This window comes from Anomaloglossus baeobatrachus, chromosome 4 (genome assembly GCF_048569485.1).
Source record: "Anomaloglossus baeobatrachus isolate aAnoBae1 chromosome 4, aAnoBae1.hap1, whole genome shotgun sequence".
NCBI lineage: Eukaryota > Metazoa > Chordata > Amphibia > Anura > Aromobatidae > Anomaloglossus > Anomaloglossus baeobatrachus.
Genome location: NC_134356.1, coordinates 198,686,349 through 198,694,391, shown reverse-complemented (window position 1 = coordinate 198,694,391; position 8,043 = coordinate 198,686,349).

Sequence of the window (8,043 nt, the reverse complement as noted above, 5' to 3'; positions counted from 1 at the left end):
TGGTGTGCATCATCAGACTCCTGGAGGAAGGCAACAAGGATTTGTAGGTTAGCTGTGATGTGCCTACCTGGAGTGTGGGGTGTGGTGGTGGTGTGACCTGTGTCCCCTGGCTTGCCCAGGGCAACACATTCCCCCTTAGCAAAATGCAGACCGTCCGCGGGCTGCCGTCCTACACCGGTTTTATTTTTCTGTAAAAGGGGTAACGGGGTTAAGAAAACATAAATAACATTTTTAATCAAAAACTCTTCCCAAGACGGGAGGCACATTTACTTAAACGTTGCAACGGTTTACGGTCACGGTTTCCGCTCTCTCCCACCCAAGCAACCTGGCCCTGATGCTGCCCCTAAAACCCAGGCAGCACCCCTTGACCCACAGTCCAGCACAAGTTACCCGAGCGGGATCTGTCCTTCCCCTCCAGAGGGTGGCCACCGGTTCCTTTGGTGGCTGGGCCCTAGCCTGCTCTGCTCAGGGCCCTCCCTCCAACCTGCCTCTCCGGAGACGGTATTGTGGAAACGGTAACGGTAACCAACATATTTACAAGCCACTTAACGTTTGTGGTTGCCCTGCAAGTTCACGGGCTTGTCCATGGATAGTTCCCATGCAAAACAACTTGTAAACGGTCCCCACGGGGACAACGGTGCCGGCTCCGGCCGGTTCAATCACAAGCAAATCAGGTGAAAAACTCGGTAATTTTCATTTTTCTTATCATTTTCAACTTTTCAAACAAACAACAACACTCTTTCACATTTGCGGACCCCTTTTACTCATAGAACGGTCTCCCTGTACCTAAGTGGGGGTCTACCTAGGTTGGAACGGGTGGACCTTCGAGGCCCGGTGTCAGTTGTGCTAGACAGTGGGGTGGAGGGAACAATCGGTTCCTCCTCCCTGCTACAGTGTGGGGCAGGCGGAGGTGTAGGGGGGCTGGGTACAGGTTCATCCCTGGGCACTGGCACTGGTTCTGGCTCACGGTTAACCGCTTCCACTACTTCTTCATCCACGGGTTGTGGGAACAGTATCACTGGAAGAATCACCGCGCCGTTCTGTGTAGGCCAGTTTGCTGGGAAGTCACCCATTACAGTGTGGATTACCTCTGCTGCCTTCTCCACTGGTGGAGGAACCGGTACTTCAGCCTCTGTCTTTAACGCTGGGGGGCATTTTTTTAGATGGTCCCGAGAAACTGTGGCTAGGGTGCCCCCTTGGTCACGACTGATCTGGTAGGTCTTCCCATCTCCCCATTCTGTGGGTTGTATGACGTAAGTGACTTGCTCCCACTGATCATCCAGCTTGTGGGCTTTTCTCTTCCGTTTCAGCACCACATCTCCTGGCTGGAAAGGACCTGCGGGCGCCTTCTGATTGAACCAGTGCTCCTGCTGCTCTCAACTTCGACTGAGGTTTTTCTCCACATACTCCTGGATTTGCCGGTACTGAGCCCTCCTCCGACTTTCCCACTCCGCCGTTGAAGGAAGTGCTTCCGGGGCTTCCAACCCCATCTCCAGATCCACCGGCAGGCGGCCAGGCCGAGCCCTCATCAGATACGCTGGGGTGCACTTCGTCGAGCTAGACGGGATATTATTGTACATGTCGACCAAGTCAGGTAGCTTTTCCGGCCACATGTTCCGTTCTTCCAGTGGTAGCGTCTTGAGGAGCCCCAGGACCAAGTGGTTCATTTTCTCGCACATGCCGTTGGTTTGAGCGTGGTACGGAGTGGTCCGGATCTTCTTGCAGCCGTACAACTGGCAGAATTCGTGAAACACCTCTGCTTCAAAAGCCGGGCCTTGGTCAGTCAGCACCTTCTCGGGGTACCCATGGGGTCGGCAGAAATAAGCCTGGAACGCTCGAGCAGCGGTTCGACCAGTTAGGTCCTTAACGGGGACTACCACCATAAATCTTGAGTAGTGGTCTACTATGGTTAATGCGTAGGTGTACCCACTTCGGCTAGGGGTGAGCTTGACATGGTCCAGGGCAACCAGCTCCAGCGGCTGATGGGTGACTATGGGATGTAACGGTGCCCTCTGGCTAGTCTCGTCCTTTCTCCTCAGTGTACAAGGACCACACTCTCGACACCAGGCTTCCACCGATTCACGCATCCCACTCCAATAGAACCGCTCCCTCAACAGCATCTCCAGCTTCTTCCACCCGAAGTGGCCAGCACCATCATGGTATGCCCGCAGGACAGTAGCGACCTCAGCTTGAGGAACGATCAACTGGCATATTTTCTCATGGGTCTTCGGGTTGATCAGCTCACGGTACAGCCTCCCTTGGTGTAGGTAAAGCCGTTTTCGTTCTTTCCACAAGCGTTGGGCTTCGGCTGGAGCGGCAGGGTCTATTCCCATAGCACCTTGTTCCACCAGAGTCTTGACAAGGCGGACAGCCGGCGCTTGGTCCTGGGCGTCCTGCCACTCTTGACTGGGCCGCGGGTCCAGATCTATCCTCTGCTGGCATACTTGTACCCTCTCAGTAGGCGGCTGGTGAAACGCAGGCAACTCGATCTCCTCGAGGTCGTCATCCTCGCACCCCTCTTCTGACAAATGGGGCATCCGGGAGAGTGCATCAGCATTTATGTTGACACGACCAGCTCGGTACTTTATGGTGAAATCATAGTTGGCTAGCCGGGCTACCCACCGCTGCTCCAGCGCGCCCAACTTGGCCGTGTTTAGATGGGTCAGTGGATTGTTGTCCGTAAACGCGGTGAAGGTTGCTGCCGCCAAGTAGTGGCGGAACCGCTCCGTGATAGCCCATACCAACGCCAATAGCTCGAGCTTGAAGGAGCTATAATTCTCGGGATTCCTTTCGGTCGGCCGGAGTTTTCGGCTAGCGTAGGCAATCACCTTCTCCTTTCCATCCTGGACCTGGGATAGGACCGCTCCTAGCCCCACGTTACTGGCGTCCGTGTGGAGGATGAACGGGCGCCCATAGTCAGGGTACGCCAGGACCTCTTCTCCGGTCAAGGCCGCCTTCAACTGGCAAAAGGACTCCTCATGCTTGTCCTCCCACGACAGTGGGGTTCCAATGGGTCTACCACCTTTGGTCTGTCCCACGAGGAGATCTTGCATGGGGGCAGCCATCTTCGTGTACCCCTTTATAAAGCGCCGATAGTACCCCACCAGACCCAGAAACTGCCTTACTTCCCTCACTGTAGTTGGTCTCGGCCAGCTCTGGATGGCAGTAATCTTCTCAGGGTCGGGGGCGACACCATCCGCACTCACCACATGCCCTAGATACTGCACTCTGGGTTTCAGCAGGTGGCATTTTGAGGGCTTCAACTTCATCCCGTACTTGGCAAGGGACGCGAACACCTCGGCCAGGTGCTCCAGATGGGCTTCATACGTCTGGGAATAAACAATCACATCATCCAAATACAGCAGGACGGTCTCGAAGTTTAAATGTCCCAGACAGCACTCCATCAACCGTTGGAAGGTCCCGGGGGCATTGCACAGCCCAAACGGCATGCTATTGAATTCGCAGAGCCCCATCGGGGTGGTGAAGGCGGTCTTCTCCCGGTCCTCTGGGGCCACGGCCACTTGCCAGTATCCGCTGGTGAGGTCAAGGGTCGAGAAGTAGTTTGCAGTTCTCAGTGCAGCCAAAGACTCTTCAATACGAGGTAAGGGATAGGCATCTTTATGGGTTATCTGGTTGATCTTCCGGTAGTCCACACACATCCGCATGGTACCATCCTTCTTCTTGACCAGTACCAACGGAGCGGCCCAGGGACTACAGCTGTCCCGAATAACCCCTGCCTCCTTCATATTCCTCAACATATCCTTGGCACACTGGTAATGTGCAGGGGGAATAGGTCTATACCTCTCTTTGATAGGGGGATGTTCACCCGTGGGAATGTGGTGTTGGACCCCCTTGATCTGCCCAAAGTCTAGGGGGTGCTTACTGAAAACCTGTTCGTACTCCTGCACCACCCTGTGTACCCCGGCCCTGTGATGTGTAGGGGTATCATCAGTGCCTACATGTAGCTGTTGGTGCCACTCCTTTGTGTCCCCCTGGGGTGGGGAAGTGCTAGTGGTAGGTGAGAGTGTGGGTGGACTGGCTTCATGGATAGTGTGAGGGTCCAGGGTGAGCAGCTTGGCAATGGTGGTATACCGGGGGAGCCTGACTTCTTCCTCCCCACAGTTCAACACTCTCACAGGCACTCTCCCTTTCTTCACATCGACCACCCCTCGGGCGGCCACTACCATGGGCCAGTGCTCAGAAGGCATGGGCTCCATCATCGCAGGGTAGTCACGCCCCTGAGGCCCTACTGCTGCTCTACACCAAATCATCATCTCACTCCTAGGGGGCACAGTCAATGGAGCAACATCCATCACTCTCACTCCACCAATCTCCCCTCCGGTTGAGCTTACATGCTGGCGGTACATCAGGGCGCGGATCTCACGCTGCACAGCCCTCTGCCGGCTCCCTGCCGCTGTGGCGGCTAGCTGTTGCAATAGGTTCAACACATCAGCCATGCAGTGTTCCATCACATTGGTTCCCAGCACTATTTTCGGGTTATGATCGCTGGGTTCATTCAGGATCACAATCATACCCTGGTGCTGCAGTTCAGCTTGCCCCACTGTCATAGCCACTTGTTTATACCCCACCTGGGTCAATGGAAGTCCATTAGCGGCAATCAAATTTATACTATTGTCTGGGGGCGCCAGCTCGTCTGTGGCCCAATACTGCTGATACAACGTGTACGGTATGGTAGTTACCTGTGATCCAGTGTCCAAGAGAGCCATCACTGGTATGCCGTCCACAGCCACGGGGATGATAGGGCGGGCCCCGATATATCGGTCTCGCCAGTCCGGGGGGCCACGGTGTTCTACTCCTGAGGATTGGCCCGGGGCCCCAGGGGTTGCTCGTTTAACGGGCTCTGTCGGTAATAATGGCCCGGCTTACGGCACTTGTAGCAGATTGGGGGTCTGCTCCGCGGGTTGTTAGCGTTTCTCCGCTGCATCCAGGGAACATCTTCAGGACTGTCAGCAAGCTGTATCTGTGCTGGAGGCTGAGATCTGGTCAGAGGTTGTAGCGCAGCAAGGATCTTGGCAAGGTCTCCGTCCATGCGACGGACCTGGGCCGCCAGTTCTTCCACTGTGCTGCTCGGGGCTGCAGGTATTAAGGAGGTTGGTTTGGCTGGGGCCGCCACAACGGGAGCTGTCTCGACGGGCCACGGGACGGATTCCAGAACTTCAGCAGCTGGGGGCTGTAGTGCCTTGATAGCCCGCTCCTTTAACACAGCAAAGCCCACATCAGGGTGTTCCAGGGCCCACAGCCGGAGTTGTTTACGATCCTCAGGGGACCTCATCCCCTGCGCAAATTGCTCCACTAACATCTTGTTACTATCCGCCTCATTAATAGAGTTCACCCGCTTCAGCGTGCGGAGGGCGGTCTGCAGACGTAGAGCATAGTCCCGAATGCTATCCCCAGCTCGTTGCCGGCACTGGTAAAACTGCATCCTCAGCTCAGCTTCAGTCCGGGTCTCGAAGGCAGTCTGTAGCTTCTCGAAGATGGCGGTTACAGAGAGCCGGTCCCCCTCGGCCCAGGTCTCCGCTTCCTGCTCCGCCGCACCGGTTAACTGGCCTAGCACTATCGCTGCACGTTGCTTATCAGTCAGGGGGTACAGCTCTAGCAACGGGTTAAGCTTTTTCCGGAAGGCCTGTAGGGCATCCGGTTTCCCGTCATACCGCGGTAGCCAGGCAGCTCCAGGCGCATAGGGCAAGGAAAACGGCATGACCTGAGCAAGCGCGGGGGCCGCGGCACCTCCCGCCAATACGGCCGGGACCTGGGCAGGCCCATTCCCATCCGCGGGTGCCGCTGCGGCTGCGACCACCGCTCCTCCAGCGGCTCCGTCGGGCGCAGACATCTTGTTTCCGTCCCCCTTAGCTCTTTCCGGCCCCTCCTCTCTCGGGGCGGAGTTTTGGCCTTCGCGCCTCTACTGCTCGAGAAGACGCTCGAGCGGGAACTTTTCGCGCCAAAGATGGCGGCTTCTGAAATTTTCCTGCCGAATACCTCCGGCGGTAACAAGGCGCACCTCTACCTGACGGCAGAGCGGTAAGATCCTGTTCGTGACGCCAAGTTGTCGCGGGCGGGGAGGAGGGTGTCAGCACACCGCGCTCACCCCTTCTGCTCGGGTCCGGCAGCTGCTCAGTGGTGGCTCGAGCCGTGGGCCGGATCCCGGGGTTTCTCGAGCGACACTCCTCGCCCGTGAGTGAAAGGGGGTTTGTGGTTGGGTGTGGGGATTGTTATAGTTCGTGACGCCACCCACGGTTGTGGTGATTTCACCACCGCTGCTCTGTACGGGGCTCCCGGGAATGGTGATGCGGAGAAGCCAGGTGTTGTGTTGCCCCTCCGTGGGTAGGGGTTGGTGATCCCGGGGCCCGATGATGGGAAAGTAGGTGCGGGGCCTGATGGGCGCAGGGACGCGGGGGCAGCGCTGTGCCTTGCGGCACTGTGGTACTCACTCAGCCTGAGACACGGACACAGTTTGTACGGTAAACCAAACGGCTGGTAGGACGGTCCCACAGACGGCTGCACCTGCACTCCCGGTAGGTGACGGTGATGTCCCTCTTCCTTGCACCTTTGTTTGACTTGTGGTACCGGTGGATTCCCTCCGGTTACCCGCTCCCCGACTGCAATCTGGGCCGGAGGAGCTGTACACTTTGCCCGCAGGCGCTGGCCCTGAGAAACTGGTGCCCTGGCGGTGGCGGTGTCTCTCTGCTTCTGGTTGGGCTGTTGCCTTCAATCGGGACTTGGTTGTTGGGGGATCTACGTCCCCTTCACTGACGGATTCGGCAAATTTGGCGACTCCTAGCCTTGCCGGGGTCCGAGAGGCCCCTGCCCTGGTGCTGACTGTCCTTCGGAACACTGCTCCAGACCACCGGGCACACAGCCAACGGGGTCCTTCCAGGAACTTCCAAACGGTCCCCCTCCAGACAGTCACCGCCGTCGCTGACCTTGCTGATCTGGCCCTCCACAAAGCTGGACCCTTCAGGCTTTCTTTCTCTACTGTCACTTCGCTTGCTTTCCTCCTTTTCCACTTTCACTTTCACTTTCTTAACTCCTCTACTTAACTCCTCACTCCTGCTCCTCCCTGAGCTGTCTGCACTCAAGCCCTGCCTGGGCTAATCTGCCTGGTTACTTCCTGCCTCCAGAGTTGTGAGCTCCTCGGTGGGCGGAGCCAACCGCCTGGCCCACCCCCTGGTGTGCATCATCAGACTCCTGGAGGAAGGCAACAAGGATTTGTAGGTTAGCTGTGATGTGCCTACCTGGAGTGTGGGGTGTGGTGGTGGTGTGACCTGTGTCCCCTGGCTTGCCCAGGGCGACACACAAATATGCCAGTTTAGTGTCCATATATTGTGCACTGCCCCCATATATTGTATCACTCCCATACATTGTGCCCAACTTGTGCATCTGGACACACGCACCCCGGAAATTGTAAACTGTGCTCTCCCCACTACAATAACACCACACATGGTCCTATATAGTGGTTACGGCACAGGAGGTCTCAGAAGGAGGGGGCATTTAGATTTGGGAGCGCAGACATCACTGGATTGAATTGAGGGGTGGAAGCCTTGTTGGTTTTCCAGAGTCCTTTTTCTATCAGTGATGTGAGATCACCCGATATTTCCAGTGACAGATAATGAACCTTAGTGGGGCCTAGTTTTGTGGGGGTAAATTAATAGTTTTATTGGTAACATTTTGGGGTACAGACATTTTTTTGATTACTTTCAGCATAAGGCTGTGATCAAATTCTTGTGTTCTGCTCTCAGTACTTAGGTCGAGGTTTCCATGTAAATTCCCCGAGAATGTGATATAGACAAAACCCCCGATGGAATCACTCACTATAATGAGGCAGATGGAGACACTTTGGACTACTTTTGGTGTCTGTTTCACTAGTGTCCATCTTTTTAGACGTTCACAGGTGGTCATCCACATTGCGATGCACAAAATTATGGGACATGGCCGAAACCGAGACTAGACGGAGTCCAAAGTGTCGCCATATGCCTCATTAGAGTAAGTGGTTCCAACGGAGGTTTTGTCTGAATCGCGTTTTTT